Below are 19732 nucleotides of genomic sequence, written 5' to 3'. Positions count from 1 at the left end.
ACACACGCTCGGCTCATGCACTCCACTGAGTTCCCGCCACACTGGGAGCTGAGGCTGCCTTGCAGACACACAAGGCCATCTTCCACCAACAGCCACCCACAACACAGAGGATGGGGCCTAGGAGTTTATTCCCAAGTAGAGACCTCCTCATGACTCACCCCACCGTGGATCACAGCCCAAGGCCAGCAGGAAGAGGCTCCTCTGGCCAAGTGTTCTGTGGGAAGCAATGTCTTTTGGAATGAAGCTCTAAATTCACCCAGGCCTTGTAGAGCCATGTCAGTTCTTCCAGAATCCTTGGGATGTCTACAAATAGTGGAATACTACAAATACTACAAATGTGGAACCCCAAAACTCTAGAAGCAGCATGAACAGTAAAGCCCTCAATACTCAATTTACCTATGCCCCTAACCCACCAACACACTAATCCACCAATACCGTAACCCACCAGCACCCCTAATTCATCAGTACCCCTAACCCAAAAGCACTGCTAATTCGCCAGTACCCCTAACATACCAACACCCCTAATTCACCAGTATCCCAAACACACCAGCACCCCTAACTTTCCAGTACCCCTAACTCACCAGCATTGCTCAATTAGAACCTGCACCCCTTTTCATTTTGCTCTACAGAAGACAGACTCACAATGGTCCCATCCTGGTCCTTTGAAATCCTGTATAAACAGCCAGCAGCCAGCATCATTCCCATACCCACTAACCAAGAATGATGCAGTGGGCTAAGTCCCGGAGGAGAAACCATGACGTTAACGATGCATTGCACACACCTCAGCTCACCCATAAGCTCTGAATTCCAGCTCACGTTTTGCTTTTCGTAAAAAGTTAATCTTTAAAATTAGCATACAAAGTAAGGAATTTTATCACACTGCTTTCATAGGAGTCGATACGCTTTGCTCTAACTCATCCTCCGTGCTTTGAATTTACACCATCTGATTTAGAAACCACACCCACAAGACATACTTCCCCATCCAGACGTATGAAAATAAAGACAGGCCTATGTGTCTATTTAATCAGGGGGAAATCCGCGTCCTGTGATGTTTAGAGAGCAGCAAGAGAAGATGACCACCCCGAGTGGTCGTTGCTGTCTTCTGAAACGGTGGCGAAGCAGGAGTCCACACAGCACGCACAGGGGGCGCTCCAGAACGTGTATTCTGATCAGAGACCTCCCATGCTGGCTGCACCGCCTCTGCTGAGAACTTCTAATTGGGAGCAAGCAGAAAGGCTGGTCCAGCTGCAATACCAGCTAGGAGGACAGAGTTAGAACAGTGAGGAGAACGGGCCTGGAGGAGCCTGATACCACGCCGAAGTTCCGGAATTTCTTCAGGTGGCCCCAGTGTAAGGAGGCGGCCAAGAGAAAGTGTGTTCAGATGCAAACAGCAAAGGTTCTGCCCTCCCTTCACTCCTGACCCTCAGGGATCCCCATCCTCTGAATGGCATTATGTCCATGTCCCGCAGTCCTGCCTTCCTGGCTACCTATGACAAGGAAGGATCCTCACAGCTGCCACTCCCCGTGTCGGGACAGCACTGAAACCCGCAGGGTCCAGTAGGGTGTGCTTTCGGTGGTAATGCTAGTTTTGCTTGCTGTGCTAGCCATTAAACCAGGTCCTTGTGCATGTCAGGCAAACACTCTGCTGACTAAACTAGGCTCCAGCCAAGACACTTGCTGTTTCTGGGGGACAAACTGCATCGTGTGTTGAATGGAATTCCACCTTGGCCAGAGTAACAAAGTTCCTCAGGCTGTGTGAAAAGTCATAGAACCAAGCCTGCTTCTCCCCCTATGGCCACACAGGGGCGCACCAGGGCACAAAGACTCTCACCTCCAAGGTGGCCAGGGAGGGGCCACTCAAGCTTCAGCTAGGAAAAGGGACAGAGCATTGAGCTGTCAGAACTTGTCACTACAGCTCTTTCTAGGCTATTTAATTTTCTAGACTCTCCGAGAAAAATATAAAGCAAGCCCATTCACAGAGGTTATGGAGACAATGAACCAGCTGGAGGAGCGCACAGGCATGGGGGGGAGGGTATTTGAGGAAAGAGGACCATGTGGACAAGCAGAGTTAACCGGCAGACAAGATCGTGTGACTGGGATATGATGTGCAGGGATGTCCCTCAGGAAGGTATGGGGATAGGAGGAGCACTGACCAAGACTCAGAGGAAGAGCTGGAACATTACATGGGCATCTGAAGATGGCTCTAGGAAAGGCAGGTTAGGACCAGACAACAGAAAGGAGGGCCAGAATTGAGCCCGTGAATCAGCTAACTTCCCAGGCATGGCTATATGCTACTTAAAACAGCCAGCAGGAAATCTCAGACATTCGGCTGGACAGACAGAAACCCTCCCTTCGGGGTCCCCAGACAGACTGGCTGCTCTCTCCAAAGCTGTGGCCCCTGTCACATACACCACTTGGGTGTCCCCTCTACCTAGGGCAGCAGCTCATAGCATGCCTATGGCTCCAAGGATACCAGGCACCGGCTCCCATTCCTGACGCCGGGAGCTGTACTTGGGTTTAATCCTTTCTCCAGAAGACCCGACAGAGAGCAGGGAGGGACAAAAGAATCCACGCCTGGCCAGTTTACTCAAGACACTCTCAGAACACCCCAAGTGAGACACACCTCAAGGATGAACTGATCTCTACCCTTCAGGTGGGGCAAATTCCCAGGATACCAGATAGCAGGCCTGGGATCTCACGGGGGCAACTGTGACCTCATTAGAAGACAGAAGGGAAACCTGAGACACGGGTCACTCCTGCCCACTCAGAACAGAGCCTCTAATCCTGTTTCTGTCATTGACAGACTGGCAGACTCTATGCCCTTATCCCTATTTACCGAAAATACTGTAAGAGAAACAAGAAAAGAACGGCAAGCCATCCTCATTTTATACATGAGGAAATCGTGGTAGAGAACCAAGTGACGCAACTCCGGGGATGCTCTAAGCCAAATTCCTCCCTGTCCCCAGCATGCACTGCTTCTATGATCACATTAAGCCACACAGAATCATCTCCTTTGTCTAAGTTCCCCCAGTTCCCCCAAGTTCAAGTCCCGGCAGCTCTTAGTGGGCTCTGTCTACGCATGGCCTACACCAGCGTCCTCACAGGCTAAGTTCTGAGCCACTTCCCCCAAAGACCTCATGGCCACTGTCTCCAGTCAAACTAGATATAGTGCTGAATCAACATATCACCATTTGGTCTCCGGAAAAGGAATCTGGGCCAGATACCCCCTGAGGTCATGGGCAGGAAGGGTATCTAGAGGGATAGAAACATAGAGCTGAATCAGTAATTGTCTCAGGCCATCTTCTGCTATAACAACATTTTTAACTAGCTGTAACAGCAACCATGTTTGGGGATCACAGCCCGGGAAGTCCAAGCACATATGCCAATATTTGGGGAGGGTCCCTGCATTTTGGAAGGCCAAAGGGCAAAGGCAAGCAACACAGTAAATCTCGCCAAACACTCTCATCAGGCCCTCCTCCACTCCCATGGTAACTGACCTCTTCCTGTATCAGGGCATCAATCCATTCAGCAGGTCAGAGCCCTGTCTCAGCCTCCCCCTTGAAGGACCTGTTTCTCAACTGTGCTATAATAGCAGTTCATTTGTTTTTATTTTCAGAAAATGTAAATTTACTATTGTGTTTCCATTGTCAAAACGCATGCTCTCTCGGTGTTTCCTTCTTGCCTTTGAACAGGGTCAAAAGAGACACACTGGCTCCTTTAACAGCCTTAGAAAGTACTTGGGAACATGGCGTGACCATTTGGACCAAATCCAGCAACAAAAACTTCACGGTTTTCCTCAGTGAAGGTCAAGCAGCCATCACTGGGCACAGACGCTGTAATCTCCCTGCCATTCTAGATGAGCTGCACCCTGACACACCTCCTGGCCGCAGAATTTAGCCGCTTGACTTCAATCCCTGCTTTTTCCAGCACAATTCCCTTGGCATGAGAAGTAGGTCTAAAAAGATTGGCATTCGGGGCTGTGCCCACGTGGGCTTTCTTATATTGTTCATCATGCCGCTCTGGACTCCACTGGGGACTGCAGAACTTCCTGGCCGTCCAGAGACCACGACACTTGCCCGTCTTGCCAGGTGCCATGATCCAAACAGCAGCAGCTCAATTCCAACACTGTGTTTTAAACAGGATGTTCGAAACGTACCAGTATCCAAAGGCTAATGCGTCCAAGAGACACAGTTCAACTCCCTGCTAATAAAGCGCACTTCTGAGGCCTCCCACTGACTCAGCCAGTCTTGAGGACTTGAATGGCTTGTAAACACTCCATTCACAAGTAAGGACAAGATGTCAGGACAAACTGGAGAAACAGCATGTGATTTTCACAAAGCATAGGTAAGCTTGGCAGGCCACAAAAGAACAAATTTAACACAAGAGTCCCCATGCAGGCACCACAGAAGCCTATTGGCCTGTACCGGGGCAGGTTCACGCCGCGTGCCTGAGAGAACAAGGATCCAGGAAGATAAGCAAGGTCAGGCTGAGGCTCTGCCAGCAATGGTTGTCTGGCATGGTAGGGCTACCTTCAAAGTTTTCATTCGCCTTCTAAGTGTTACCCCCTCTCCCCTCCCCCCCACCATGGACCTCCCGCTTTGTTCTGCTCCAAAGGAAAAGTAACACAGAGCTAGCTGGTCAGGGACCGCGCCCTCTGCCTGTCCTCCAACTATATTTTGCTGAAAAACCCAGTCTCGGGGTCCGGTGGAAGCCCACGTCAACCATCCACACAAGACGTCACAGAGACACGGCTTTTACTCTCTGTCTGGGGACGCTAATTGATAGCTCAGTGCAATAAAGATGGGAAGGGATGGGATAGGACAGGATGGGACAGGATGGAATAGAGACGGGGTCAGAGGGTCAGAGACAGGTGAGAGGCCTCACGCCCGAGGATGGCCACTCTGGGGCAGTGGGCAAAAGTCTGGGGACAGTGGGGCATGGAGGAGAACTGGCAGTTCATTACCCGAGTTAGGGTCAGTCCCAGCAACCTAGACTCAGGCACCTGTCTTAAATGGGTCAACTAAATATACAAGTCATGGCCGGGCGATGGTGGCGCACGCCTTTAATCCCAGCACTCGGGAGGCAGAGGCAGGCGGATCTCTGTGAGTTCGAGACCAGCCTGGTCTACAGAGCTAGTTCCAGGACAGGCTCCAAAGCCACAGAGAAACCCTGTCTCGAAAAACCAAAAAAAAAAAAAAAAAAAAAAAAAAAAAAAAAAAACACAAGTCATTGTGGAAAGCAGAGGAAAGGGGATTTATTCAAGGTGCCCACACTGGGAAGAGAAACACAGAGGCCCAGTGGCGCCCCCATTCCATTGTCGGGGTCCTGCTGTGAGGTTTTGGCTTAAACAGAAGGAAGAGGAATGTAGAGTGAGTTAGGCAGTTTTAGGCCAAGTGCCAATCACTGCCTCAGCTCTGGTCTCTCCTACAAGGTGATCTGAAATGTTGACAACTGTTGCGAACTCCTCCCCGGAGATAAGCTCCCTCAGCGGACACTGCCACCAGCCTCCAGTCTCTTCCTTTCTCCAAGTGGGAGACTCCTGGGGGGAAATCCCAGTACCTTGGGCTGCGTTGTCTCAACAGTCTGATAGTCAAAGGAAGGGACAGCTCCTTAGGATATCTCCATGTTCATCCTCCACAAGTTCATCCTCCACCAATGCATGCCTCCATCCATCAGGTGCACAGCGAAAGCTGATCTGAAGCCGGGTCACAAAGATGGCCCAATCCTCTACCACCTAGTCACTGAAGTCCTGATTCAACTTTGTAGCTTGGCAACTTACTTGACCTCTCTGACCTTCGGCTGCCTCACCTGCAGAGACCTCTTACCTAGTGTGCTTCCCCTGGTGAAGGAATGAGGAAACGGAAGCACGTTGGTCAGCTAGTCCAGGGACCAAGGGATCGATAAGGGTTTGTCTCTGCTACAGTGACTTGTAGAAAGTCTGCAGTGTGTTCCCAATCTAGGAGGAGGAAGCCACCAGTGTGTTCCCTACGCGGGAGAGGGAAACCATCTCTAGGAATATAGATGCCTGGACTCTCCCCAAGATCCACCATGCAGACTAGCTTCACCCAGCCTGGAGGAGTGTTCTCCTAGCTGGCTGCTAAAGAACTAGATGTTTGGCACCCAGGACTTCAGGACAGGTATAAAAAGAATCCCATTAGACTACAAAATAGGATGACAATAAACCACACAACAGGCTCTGGGCTCCCGAGGGGAAGTTCCTAGCCACAGGGCCCTGGGTGGGGACTCCAGGCCACAGCATTAATTTCCTATCCTCTCTGACCAAAGGAGCTTGAGGCTGGGCCACCTCCACTTCCTGACGACCACAGGGTAGACTCTGGAGAGGCATCTCAAGTGAAGGCTTCTTCCTCCACCAACCATGGTCTCAGGCAATGATGTGTCTCCTCGTCTGGAAGGCATCATCTTCCAGAAAGGGTGTGAAGACAAAAGCCCTTCACTTTGGGTCTGGCAAGCAGTTACCTAATCCTGGTTTGGTTTTGGTTTTTGGGGAAAAAAAAAAAAACCCAGAGTCCCAGGAACTGTTGTTTATGCTAATTCCTTCCTTCAACACTCCTTGCTTGGAGAAGGACGCTCTTGAGATCTATCTGCCCGGGGTGGGAGCGAAACCACCCATCAAACACTGCCTGTAGACTCCGGCACACCTGAGGTACCCTTCCGTTCTGCCATCCCACTCGACAGAATGAAAGCAAAGACCCAGGAGGAAGGGAAGTTGCCCAGGCTGTCCCACTGGGGACACCAAGACTCCCAAGTCATTCCTCTTCCCTGCCATTTCTGAATGAAGGGATAGAGCTGCTTAAATTAATCCTGGTTATATAACAAAGGGAACTTGGACAGCTACCTAGTGTGGGGGATGGGGAGCTGCCACTAATATCAGTTTACATGGGCTAAAAGGGTGGCAAACAAAGTGCTCCAGGAAGCTTGCTCACCTGGCCTCCTGGCTCACCTTTACTGGGTACTAAAGTTCCAGCCCAGGGCTGGAGAGGGTCCTTGTGCAACAAGATACACTGAGACCACTGTGGTGTGTGATGGCCAAGCTCCCCTCAAGGGCAAGCCTTTGGCCTCGTTGGATGACTTCTGGAGTGCAGGGAAGTGTGGCTGCCGCAGGATGGCACACAAGTGAAGGTCGAGATTAGCTGCAGGTCTGCACATAGGAGAGCCTCCCTCCCCTGCCCATGACCCCCAACCCCTGTTGCGTTGGAGGACTTCAGCCTCCCCACAGCCCAGAGATGGGATGCAGGTGTTCTGGCCTGAGATTCTCTAGGAATGCACACCCGGTACAAATGCTGACATGGTGGTGAGACTCACTTTGCCAAACAGATGGTCCCCCAAAATGTTCTGGAAGTTAGGAGACCCAACTTCCTGTGCAGCTTGGCCACGACAGAGACACTGAGCGGTAGTGTCACCTCTCTGGGAGCCCACTGGCATGGAGGCTTGACAGGCAGACTCCTAGTGCTTTTGTTCACCATCTTGTACAACTGCAAACACAGGCTGAAGGAAGAAACGGAGCTAACACTGTCTCTAAGGACACAGTCAGAATGTCAAGCCTCAGAATCTGCTTAACTGGCGGCACCATCGATAAACAAAGGTGCGTCAGTGTGTAGGAATGTTTAGTTGAAGGAGGTAAGCCTCCAACATTAATGTACAGTAATTAATGTACAATGGACTTATCTGCAGCTTTAAAACACCTGTATTTAAAAATACGTTTTTAAACACACCTAGAAAGGCACGGTGGTGCACACCTAAAATCCCGGCACTTGGGACGTGAAGGCAGGAAGCATATAAACTCAAGCTCAGCCAGGGCTGTACAGGGAGACGCTGTCAGAAAAAGAACCAAGGGTGTAGAGAGGCTGAAAACCAGGGAAAACGCGAACCCTCGTGCACTTGTCCTAGCTACTGTTCCATTGCTGTGAAGAGACAACATGACCAAGGAACTCATACAAAGAAGCATTTAACTGGGGGCTTGCTTACAGCTTCCAAGGGTAGATGGTCATGGTGGGGAGCAGAGCAGCATACAGGTAAGGATGCAGCTGGAGCACTAGCTGAAACCCTACATCTTAGCCTCAAGATAGAGGCACGGAGGGAGGGAGGGGAGAAGAGAGAGAGAAACTGGATCTGATAAGGGCCTTGACACTTCAAATCCCACCCCTAGTGACACACCTCTTCTACAACAGGATCACACCTCCTAATCCTTATCCTTCCCAAACAGTTCCACCAACTGGAGACCTAGCATCCAAATACAGAAGCCTTTGGGAGCCATTCTCCTTCAGACACACTATTTACTACTGTAGGGATGTTTAAAGGACAGCCAGGCAGTTCTTCTAAAAGTTAAAAGCAGAGTTTCCAAGGATCCAGCAATTCCACTTGTGGGGATACCACACCAAGGAGAAATGAAAGCAGGATCTCGGGGTATTTGGATGGGCAGAAAGAGTCCGGTTGTCCATCACAGACAAAGATAAATGTGATCTTAGTCGTACAATGAAATACTGCCTAGCCTTAGAAAGGGTGAAAATTCTGACATGTTCCATAATGGGTGAACCTGGAAGACATTATGCTGACTGAAATAAGCAATTGCAAAAGGGCAGATTCTGGTTGCATGGGCACCAAAGGAACGCCATTCAAAGAGGAGCAGAATGGAGACTGCTAGGGTCTGGAGAGCGGGGAAACAGGAGTTCGTTATTTTAAGAGTTGGGGTTTAGTTTTGCAAGATGAAAAGATGTCTGAGTCTGGCCACATCACAAAGGAAAAGCATTAAACATCAGTGGCGGGTATGTGTGGAAAAGGCAAGAGATGGCTCTGTCAGTAATGTGTGCTTGCCAAACGAGCCCGAGGACTCAACCCCCAGAACTATGCAGACGCCAGGCACAGAAAGAGGCACTGGCGACGGAGGTAAGGATCCCTGGAGCTCTCTGGCCTGCCAGCCTAGCAGTTTTGGGTAAAAAGAGACCCTCTCTCAAAAGACATGATCAGGGGCTAGAGAGATGGCTCAGCAGTTAAGAGCACTTGCTGCTCTTATAGAAGACCTGAGCTCAGTTCCCAGTGTCTGTATCATGGCTTACATCTATCTGTCATTCCAGTTCTAGGATAGCCAATGCCCTCTTCTGAACTCTGTGGGTACCAAGCACACATGTGGTACATAGACATACATATAGACAAAGCACATACATGTGTGTGTGTGTGTGTGTGTGTGTGTGTGTGTGTGTGTGTGCGCGCGCGCACGTCAATGTAATTTAAAAATTTACAAAAAAAGATGGGCAGCTCCTTAGGAATAATATTCCAGGTTATCTCTGGCCTTTCCACACGTGAACATACCCACACATACACACAGAGTTTTAAAAAGGGCAAAACAACATATTTTATGTATATGTATATTTAGTCTCAATTTCAAAAAGATTTAATCTACAGTTTGCTGCAAGCATGTGTCTCAAGAGTCTGGACTCAGAATTCCCTGAGGTCTCCTGCAGGCCAGCCCTCCAGGAGCTAGCCTTTGTCTATCTGTCTGCCCAGGCTGTCTGCGGGGTCAGCCCTCCCCGCACTCCCCCCCACCCCCCACAGCACTGTCCCTAGCCCAGAAGTGTATGGAGAAAGCATCTGAAAAGAAAGACAAAATGCTTAGGCCACAAAACCCGAGCCCTGTTCCTCCCATAGGCCAACCAGCCTGGATGACACAGCACTTCTTCCCCAGCCTGTGACAGTCGCTCGCCTCCCCAGGAGACACCCTCCCAGGACACATCCCAGCTGTTCAGGAGCAAGGGGATGGACGAAAACCAGCAATGTGTCTGTGTAAGAGACCAGGTGGGTGACAAGGCCGGTGGCTCTGAGACACAGCCCTTGGCATTGATACCAAGGAAGGGAGGGGGGCCGGGATTCAGGGGGTGCAGCTCAGCAGAAACCCACACCGCATCGGGAGATGGGCACACTGAGCATGCCTCCAAACTGGGTGCGGCCCTGCCAGCTTCTACAAGGCCGGCTTCCACACCCTTCACAGAGCCACCACACCTTCTACGGTGTGCCCAGTGATTAGCCCAATAAACAGAGGAAGAAAGCAGCATTCAGAGCGGTCCTGTCGCCAGCCTTCGTTTGCTCATTCCTCTGCGTGTAATTATATCAGGCGAGGCATCTGTGCGGCTGCTTCTTGTGAGAATTATCCACTGTTGGTCACTGTGCCTCACCGAGACATTTTAACAATGGCCAAGGAGTCGGGAGCCAACAAGGTTTCACCCACATGCACACAGCAGGGTCTGAAGTGCTCCCCAGACTGACTACCATGTGTGCCTCCAGAGTCCGGGGCACAACATACAGGGATACGGCCAAGGCCATGAACACCAGCAAAGCTGAGTCCCAGGGTTCAGAGCGTCCCAGAGGTCCAAGGTTTGGAGATAAGTTCCCGGGTTCATAATTGGCACAAACTCTACTGTTAATCTCGACAGCATAGGGACATGTGCGGTCAGGCCAGCCATGCTACCTGGACCAGTGTCCCTTCCTTCACGGACCTTCTACCTCGTCTCCAGAAGGATGATACCAGGTAGGAAACCCTAAGCATCACACTCACAGGCCTCGGGAAAGGACACCCCAAAGGATCAATCACAAGATCCAGGTTTCAGTCTCTGGGGCCCGCTCGTTAAACCGACGTTATGTGGCATGCACAATGTATTCCTGACACTTTGGAGTTAAGTTTTCTCTGGACGCAAAGAAGGAAGAAAGCTTCCATTACAGGTGAGAGCCAAGGCGAACTAAAATCTTCTCCCTAGGAAGAAGGAACGAGGAGGGCGTGTGATTTAAACCAAAACCGCCTAAGAGAAGAGCTACCAGGGGTGACAGAAAGGTGAGGGGCTAGGGTGAGAGTGAGCCCAGGTTGCAGAATTCCCAGTAGGGAAAAATGGCTGTCCTGCCAGAGATCTTCCCACAGGCTACCCACTAGTGTGCTCCTGGGGGCAAAGCCCAGCAAGGTGGGTGGGGTTCCGGCCTTTGAGGTATTTATGATCTAGTAGGGGAGAAATAGGAAACCCCAAACCCCAAACTCCATCTTAAATAGGCAGTGCTATAAGATGAGGTGCAGGGGACCTAATTTAGATTAGTGAGTGATGGCAAGGTGGACACCAAGGCTGAGGATGGGAAAGTTGAGGATGTGTAGGACAAAGAGAAAGTTGCCTGTGGTTGGGAGATAGCTCAGTCATTGGTAAAGTACTTGCAAAAGGCCCGAGTCAGATGTCCAGAATCCACATTTAAAAAAAAAAAAAAAAAAAAAAAAAGCCAGGCACATCAGCTCACTCTTGCAATCCCAGCACCGGGAAAGGAAGGTTAAACCTGGGGCTAGTTTGCCAAATAGCCTAGCCTGTCTCACAAAGGCAAGGTAATGCTAGGCATGGTAGCACCAGCCTTTTAAATCCCAGCACTCGTGATGAAGAGACAAGCAGAGTTCTGTGAGTTCTAGGCCAGCCTGGGCTACATAGGAGACCCTGACTCAAAGCAGTAACAACGCCAAGGCTGGGGAAGGTGAAGCTGGTGTGTATGAAACACACACAGGGTGAACAGTACCTGAGGAGTAATGACTAAGCATTGTCCTTTGGCCTTTATAAACACAGACGCGTGCACACACATACACACACAGGAAAGAAAAGAAAGGGACTCGGGCACGTGGGACTGTGGTACGGGAATGTGGATGAGTGACTTAGGGGACTGCTGGCCCCTAAACCTGGTCAGGGTGCGGAGATGAGCCTGGGAGCTGAACCCAAACATGAGACATAAGGAAGGCATTTTATCCTCTGCACTGTGTTTCTGTCAGGTTCTGACCTCGGCCTTGGATTCAGAGAAGGAAAGAATCTGAGTGAATGGAAGGAGATGGCTCTTTGCTGTTTACCCCAGGATGTGCAGCTGCCACCCCAATCCTCATCCCGAGAGAGGGGATGCTGTGGGAGGAGGAGCTTGAGCTCATCCACTTGGCCACTCCTACACCGCTCCCCCCAAGTGCCCAGCCAACGCTATCTGTGCTGCTGGCAGCACTGGATGACTTTTGATCATGCCAGCTGACCCCTGGATGACTCAGCTTCCTGGTGATGAACTTGTGAAAGGTCTCCGGCGGGCAAGAGTCAGAGTGCTATAAACAGAGCCCTCCAGAAACATCTGGGACATTCTCCCCTAGGTTCCAGGGCGGGGCTGGAGTCAGTCAACATTCTGGAGCTGCCCGAATGAAGGGCCTGTGCTCTTGCTGGCGATTTCAAATCAACAAAATAAACTATAATTTTGAGGCGGGCACTTTGGAATTCTGGGACAAGGCAGCCCCCCCCCCCAAAAAAAAGGACATGAGCAGCTGGCTCTTCTCCCAGAATGCACTGCAAACAATCCTCCATCCCAGCGTTCTTCTCAAGGCAGAATTGCTCTGGCTGGGAGTCTACATCAATATCCAAGTCTAAATAGAGCACCTAGAAGTCACACTGCCCCAAGGAACAGAGGCCATGAGTTTGAGTCACACTTGCTGTGCAGTCAATATAGCCCTTGAACTGCAAGGAAAGATGAGCCTAAACCTCTCTTCCTTGGGGTCCTGCCTCTGGGATGAAAAATAAAACACTCCCCTATACTTCCTGGTCCCTTCTCTCTGGCTGCTCTGAGATTAGACATCTGCCCTCAATTGTGCAGAGGCTTCTGGGGACAGCCCATCTTTACAGTCACTTTGGATTTCCAAGGTCTGAAAGGGACTTTCAGGAACTTTCTTAGGATGTCATTGTCATAAAACACAAGGAGCAAGGTCTTGGGACGTGTCGCCATACTGATGATGGAGGCCCGCTCCCAAGCCTGAGAGGAGAACCCTACATTTGAGGGTCCACAGAGCCCACTGCTATCTGTAGTCCTGGCGCTATACACCCCGTGACAGCACATTGCATTTTCAACTTCTCCTGCTCCAATCCAAAACTTGAAAGGGTCTGTCAGAAGTAAACAAGTAGCTGAGGGCTAAAGCAACTCGCAGACTGTGAGGGCTGCTCTGTTTATAATTAAAGGCCATTTCTGAGCTGACATCCTTGAACCTCTAACACACATTTGTCAATCTTCAATAATTCTGGAAGTGAGTTCCTTGAACCCTCTCCCTTCCCAGCACGCCCAAGTGCTTAGAAACTCAGATGTTTCTGGAAACGCTATGAGACTAAAGGGGGAAAAATAGTTTGATGTATGGCTTCATTAAGGAGGGAACTCCAGGCTCCAAGGGAAATGGCTCCACAGGCAAACTGCTTGCTGTACAAGTTCGAGGACCAGAGTTCAGACCCCAGAACCTGATGTAGATGCTGGACAGATACGGTGGCCCACCTATAACCTCAGCACATGGGAGGTGAAGGCAGCTGTCCCGGAACAAACTGGTGGTGGGGGGCAACTGAGAGACCCTGCCTCCATATACATGGAGAAAGACACCTGGTATCAAGCTCAAGCCTCCCTAAAAACACACTTGGATCTGCCCACACGTCCAAACATGTATGTATGCAAACACACATACGTACGCACACATGCATACCACATACATGCACAAGAAGGGGTGAGGGGGAGAGAGACTCCCTTCTTACACTTTGGTGCTTTCTTGGGCTTGACTTCAATCAGACTAAATCTCTTCTTCTATTGTGTCTTCTGTGGAACTACCCAGCACTGGCTAGACACAGAAAAGGGTCCATCCCCCACCAGAGCAACCAGAAAACAAACTGAGTCACCAAGGCCTCTTCTTGGGCCAGGGACCGCCATAGTCGCATGGTGGTGTGGTCAGGAGGTCCGTGCATGTAGTGCTGGATTTGCCCCCAGGAGAAATGGGACTCCATCAAGTGCATGTTTCAGGTGCCCCTCTCTCACCTGGGATTGGCCAGCAGGAGCAGAGGGTCCTCTTGCACTGCATCAGTGCAGCTATGGGCATTAAACCGAAGGAAAGCTAACAAGGGAAGTATGCCCAGCCACACCCTCACCTTCCCGGGGAACAAGTAACCACTATGAGTTTCCACCTCCAAAACAAGCTCCGGTGTCCTTGGCATCTCTGGAAAACACCCTTGTATCTTTGCTGTGCCTTTTCGAGTTTCTCCCTTCCTCCTACCTGGGGCAGTAAGGTAAGTTACTTAGGCAAACCCGAAACTTCATGGCCACTCCTGCTTTCACTAATTCTGGCCCCATTCTGAAAAGCAATACCTCTGGCCCAGCTGTGTTTCCCTTTTCCTACCTTTGCTTCCACCTTCCCCTGCTCAGACAGTCAATGTTCTCACCCCTAGGACAGACTGGTCTCTGTAAGTCACCAAGAAGTTCCCAGAAGGGAACTGAGGGAGAATGCTGAGCTTGAGCTTCAGGAACCCCAAAACAACAAAGCGTTCTCACCAGGGATCAGGACCTAGTCCACAAAGCAGATCATCAGGAGATCCCTAAGATGAGCTGGTGTCTAGGGGACCTGCTGTGATGTAGCAGAATGAGCGGCATTCATCTCTGTTCTAACACCCATAGCTTCAGGCCTAGACACAAGCTGAGATACAACGGAACCAGCACAAGGCCTCATAGACCCTTTCCTTCCCTCTGATGTGCACAGTCCCTGAGAATGGTCTATCTCCCTTCAAGGAATTGATGTAATAAGCACCTATCCTCTTGGTTATCAGACCCCATGGGTGAGGCATCCATCTTACAATGAGTACCATTGCTTGAGGGTAGCCAGACATTACCATGAATTAGGGAGGCAACAGATTGGAGGCTACAGGAGCAACCAAACCCAGAGATGGTGACTATGGGAAGCCACCTCTCACTTCTTCATTGAGATGCACACAGCTCACTTGCACACCCATGCACAGGGCAGATCACACGCACACGCACACGCACACCACCACCACCACCACCACCACCACCACCACCACCACCACCACCACCACCACCAGAAACATCCTTTTGGGTCCAATTCCTTGAAACTAATCACCTACCAGCTACCCGGCACTTTTAATCCAGGTACCAGAGAGCCTGGGGGCACCCCTAACCACCTTGCCATGTCCCAACAGAGAGCACCCTGCACTCAGGCCATAGCTGAGTCAGAGGCTGTGAGGGCAAGACCTGTGACCCACAAGCCAGCACTCATCCCCACCTTTGATTCCTGATGCCAAGTACCAGCAAAAAACCATGAAGAAAGGGAGGCCAGGGGACCCCAAGACAATGACAGCTGTTTCTACACAGATCAGCTAGCACAGAAACCAGGACAATACACAGTTCAGAGCCAGCTGATCCCGGGGTCTCCCTCCCAAGACACCCCTAGACCCATTTGTCCGGTGCTCCAGAGGACATTCTCAAAATGAGAATGAGGGTGTGCAATGCTAGTGCATAGAGAACCCCCAAGCAACAGCCCTGTGCCTTCTGGTGGTCACCTCCTCTTCCCTTGTGTCCCAGGTAAAGACAGCAGCAGGCAGCTGAGGGCTCAACGGGGTAAGAGGTCAAAGCCACAGGGAATCCCACTGCCCTACATGAATTTACCCTTTTCCCTAAAAGCCCAGTTTAACAATAAATAAAATATGAGGAGCAGCCTGCATAGGGCTTTAATCCCAGGCGCAGGAGGTGGCTCAGTGAAAAGCCACTTGTCACACAAGTGAGAACCAGAGTTTTCATCCCCAGATCCTACATAAAGGCAGGCATAGTGCTGTCTATAATCTCATTGTTCTATCCCAAGATGAGGGGTGGAGACAGGACAGTCTCTGGAAGCTGCCAGGCCAGCTAGCCTGACCTGTGCGGTGGTGAACAAGAGACACTGTCCCAACAAGAGGGGAGGTAAGGGTCAGCACTCAAAGCTGACCTCTGACCTCTGATGCCATGACACCAACACCCACACTTAGAGAGGAGGGAGGAATGAAGGAGGAGGGAGAAAGGAGGAGAGAGGGAGGGAGGGAGGAGGGAGGGAGAGAGAGAAAAACAGAAAACAAAACAAAATAAAAAAAAAACCTATGTTCTCTGTATGTAGGGTAATACATAATCTCAGCACTTTGAGAAGCTGAAACTGGAAGATTAGGAGTCAGAGGCCAGCATGGACTACAATGGCAAAAGTCCGTTTCAAACAAGAAAAAACAAACCAACAACAACACCAAAAAAAAAAAGCCACTTTGGGTCGAGGGGTGGTGGTGCACGCCTTTAATCCCAGCACTCGGGAGGCAGAGGCAGGTGAATCTCTGTGAGTTCGAGGCCAACCTCATTTACAAGAGCTAGTTCCAGGACAGGCTCCAAAGCTACAGAAAAACCCTGTCTCAAAAAACAAAACGAAAACAAAAAACACTTTGGGCTCCTCACAAAACTGGCTGCATCATCCCTAAGATGCAAACGGAGCAAATGGAAGACAGGCCAAGCATGGCCACTCTTTCCGCCTTCAGATGAGAAGCGTACAGCCCTCGTGGACAACAGAATTCTAACACAGCTCAGAGAGATGACTTCCTCAACACTGAAACTGCTTAAAGGCAGGACCAGGAATTAAATACAGAAGGCTGTCTGTCCCCTAGCTTAAAATGGCTTCAATGCCAGCATAACAGAACATATGTGCACCTCTTCTGAGCCCCAGCCTACAGGTACATCTCAGAAGCACCCTTCCCAGCCATCCTGGGGGGTAAAAACTCTCGGCACACTGAAATACAGGAGCAGGGGCTTGCTCCAGCCACAGCATGCATCATCTACTATGTGGACAGTCGGAACCTCCGGGTTCTGGAATTAGGCTCTGCCCAGCCATGTCTGACGGACGCAGGAGCTCGTCAGACACAGGAAGTACCATTGGCGACCCAGGCTAAGCTCGACCATCAGAGGACAGACATTTGCTAAACCTGTTATGCAACTGTTGCCCCAAGCCGGCTGGGATTTCTCCCAATTACAACACATTTTATTTTCTCTGCAAAAAAGAAAAAAGAAAAAGACACGGGTTTAAGGCTGTGGCCCCTGGGTGACTAAGCTGCAGCATCCTGGGCTGTCTGGGAGACAGCACGGCAGGGGGATGTTTTCAAAGGCGCCTCTGTGAGCCAGTGTCAACTTGTAGAATGACTGGCAGGGTGGGGGCAGTCAGGATCCACCATCACTGTCTTTACTCAACAGTGTCCCCAAAGGAAGCCAGGCCACAGTGCGCTAAACTCCAGACCTTCAAGAAAGCAGCAGTCTGGCTACTCCAGAACCGGACGACTCCCACCTCATCCTTCTAGCCCAAGTCACTGGACCCTGAGGTCCAATGCAGGAAGGCAGAGCTGCTTCTCCCCCCACCCCCACCCCCAGGGCCTGGCACCATGCAAGCCAGCTAGATGACCCTTACAGCAGGATCTCGGTTTGACTCTCATAAATGCTGTAGGCAGTCCAGGCCTAGGACCTTCCCTATTGAAAACTGTGGTGCCCAGAATCCTGATCACGGTGTCTCAGCAGATGTGACTCGCAACTGGTGCTGCCGCACTTCGGATTTCAGAGGAATCAACCTAGAGGGCTCTGAGGTCAGGTGCCCAGGAGCAGCTGTGAAGGGCGATCTCTGCAGAATGGAGAATGGTCTCAGCAGAAACTGATTCGCCAAATGCTTCCTGGCACCTATTGGGTTTCAGGTCACAGAAAGGCAGAGATTTACAGAACACAAGCCCCGCCTCCCGGAAGTGGATAGTCTAAAGAGGAGAGGAAGTCCACAAATAATTATAAAGAATGCTGTAACCGCAAATAAACTCTAAACACTATAAACAAGCAAATGGTAATGTGTGTTAGAAGGAAAAGACACCGTAGAGAAAAATTAAGAGAGGAAAGAGGGGGCATCCCGGAAGCCAAGACCCATCGGCAAATCCGAAGACCCTAAAGCATGGCAGCGGGGTGGAGAAGCGCGGTAGAGAGACCTTGGACCCGGAGATACACAAGCAGGAGCCAGGAAGAAGTTGAAGACGTCACACCAAAGAGTTGGGAATATGCTCTCAGAAGGGCACCACTGAGGTGAGCAAAAGAGAAGCCTAAACCAATAAATAGGTTATGCTGTTCAGACATGCTGAGTCCAGGAGTGGCTGGAGAGGGCACCGAAAAGAGACACATGATGTCTTCGAGACCACTGGTGCTTCAGTTCCTGAGCGCCTGGACTGGAGATGGAGAGATCGAAAGGGATGGCGGAGTTAGCAGCCCGAATGGAAACTAAGACCAGAACACTCTAAGACCAGAACACTCCCTGTGAGCTTGGGAGACGAAGGAGTGCCGAGCAAGTACCCAAGGACCAGGAGGGAGTCAGTTGCAAAACCCAAGAAGATCACTAGCAGAATACAGAGAGTGGTGAGTACAGAAGCCGGCGGATCCATGCAGGGCGCGTCTGTGATCCCAGCCCTCAGGTGGAATAGGCAGGAGAATCAGAAGTACAAGGGTCATCCTTAGCTACAAAGTGAGTTCAAAGCCACCCTGGACGACAAGAGACACGGTCTCAAAACACAAGCCAGGACACACACCAGGTGCGGGAACTGGGACGTGAGGAAGGGGGGATCACATGACAACAATCCTCTTACAATGCCAGTATAAAGTTTAGAATGGACTTGTTTATCTGAGACAACAAAGCTGGCCCCGGTCTGCAGAAATGCTCTAGAGGAGCCATTGGATGGAGGAGGGGCTGAAGACCCTGGACTGGGTCACCCAAGGGAGGCGAAATAGATGACTATCTCATGCACCGTTTACTGAGAGCCTCACCACGCAGGGGACGGGGCAGACATTGTCACATTTTTTTCTTTCAGTAACCTCGCAAGATACGTCTGAGGTTAATAATGTCCCCCAGTCTGCAAGGAAGGGACCTGAGGTGATAGAGGTTAGGTCACATGCCCCAGGTGTAAAGTCAGGACTCGGTCCTGTGGTATCTGGGTGGTTCATGAACATCACACCTCCCTGTCACTGTCAACGTCCCCTGGAGCAGCAGTTCTCAACCTGTGGGCTGCAACCCTTTGGGACAGAAAGACCCTTTCCCAATGTCACATATCAGATATCCTGCATATCAGATATTTACATTATGATTCATGACACCAGCAAAATTGCAGTTATGAAGTAGTAACGAAATAATTTTATGGCTGGCGGTCACCACGACATGAGGACCTGTATTAAAGGGTTGCAGCATTGGGAAGGTTGAGAACCGCTGGCCTACAGAAAGAAGAGACACCTGCACCCTTACAGTGAGGGTTGGAAAACGAAAGAGCCTGAAGGACACTGACAGGAAGATGAGCCCGTCTGGGGTCCTGGTTTCTCTGTAAGCTAAGAAGAGATGTATCTTGTAGCAGTGAGGAAAGCAGAGGCAGTTAGGTGGTCAGAAGCAGTTGGTGGGGCGTAGGAGGGCAGACCCAGAGCTCAGGGCCCAAAGGGTGCCAGTGGGGGCAGTGCCAAACTACCCATGGTCTCAAGTCCAGAACTAAGTGTAAAGAAGCAAAGGTGAGGAAGCCGAAGGCCTGGCAGCAGCTGCCGTAATGGACCAAGGAAGGCGACAGACGATGAGGCAGGGAGGTTCTGGGTCAGAACTAGGACCCATGGAGGTGAACGTCAGTGATCTCCAGGGTGGAAGAATGGGAGAGTGGGAAATGGGGAGACAGCTTAGCTGGCAAAGCATTTGCCTTGCAAACAGAAGAACCTGAATTTGATCCCCAGAACCCACACTGGGATTTAATCCCAGCGCTCAGGAGGCAGAGGTGGGCTGAGCTCTGTAAATTAGAGGCTGGCTTGGTCTACATGTGAGTTCCAGGACTATATACTGAGACCCTGTCTAGATAGATAGATA

At 50.7% G+C, this 19732-nt stretch overlaps 1 protein-coding gene and 1 pseudogene across 2 annotated transcripts in view; both read right to left on the bottom strand.

The window, feature by feature from the left end:
* The window catches only part of Slc25a37 (solute carrier family 25 member 37), a 40589-nt gene that overhangs the window by 12354 nt on the left and 8503 nt on the right, over positions 1 to 19732 (bottom strand). The gene's annotated exons all lie outside the window — the stretch shown is intronic.
* Positions 3648 to 4095, bottom strand: LOC101991462 (annotated as a pseudogene).

This window comes from Microtus ochrogaster, chromosome 17 (assembly GCF_000317375.1).
Source record: "Microtus ochrogaster isolate Prairie Vole_2 chromosome 17, MicOch1.0, whole genome shotgun sequence".
Taxonomy (NCBI): Eukaryota; Metazoa; Chordata; class Mammalia; order Rodentia; family Cricetidae; genus Microtus; species Microtus ochrogaster.
The sequence above is the reverse complement of the archived record's forward strand: the minus strand, read 5'-3'. Positions and strand labels throughout refer to the sequence as shown.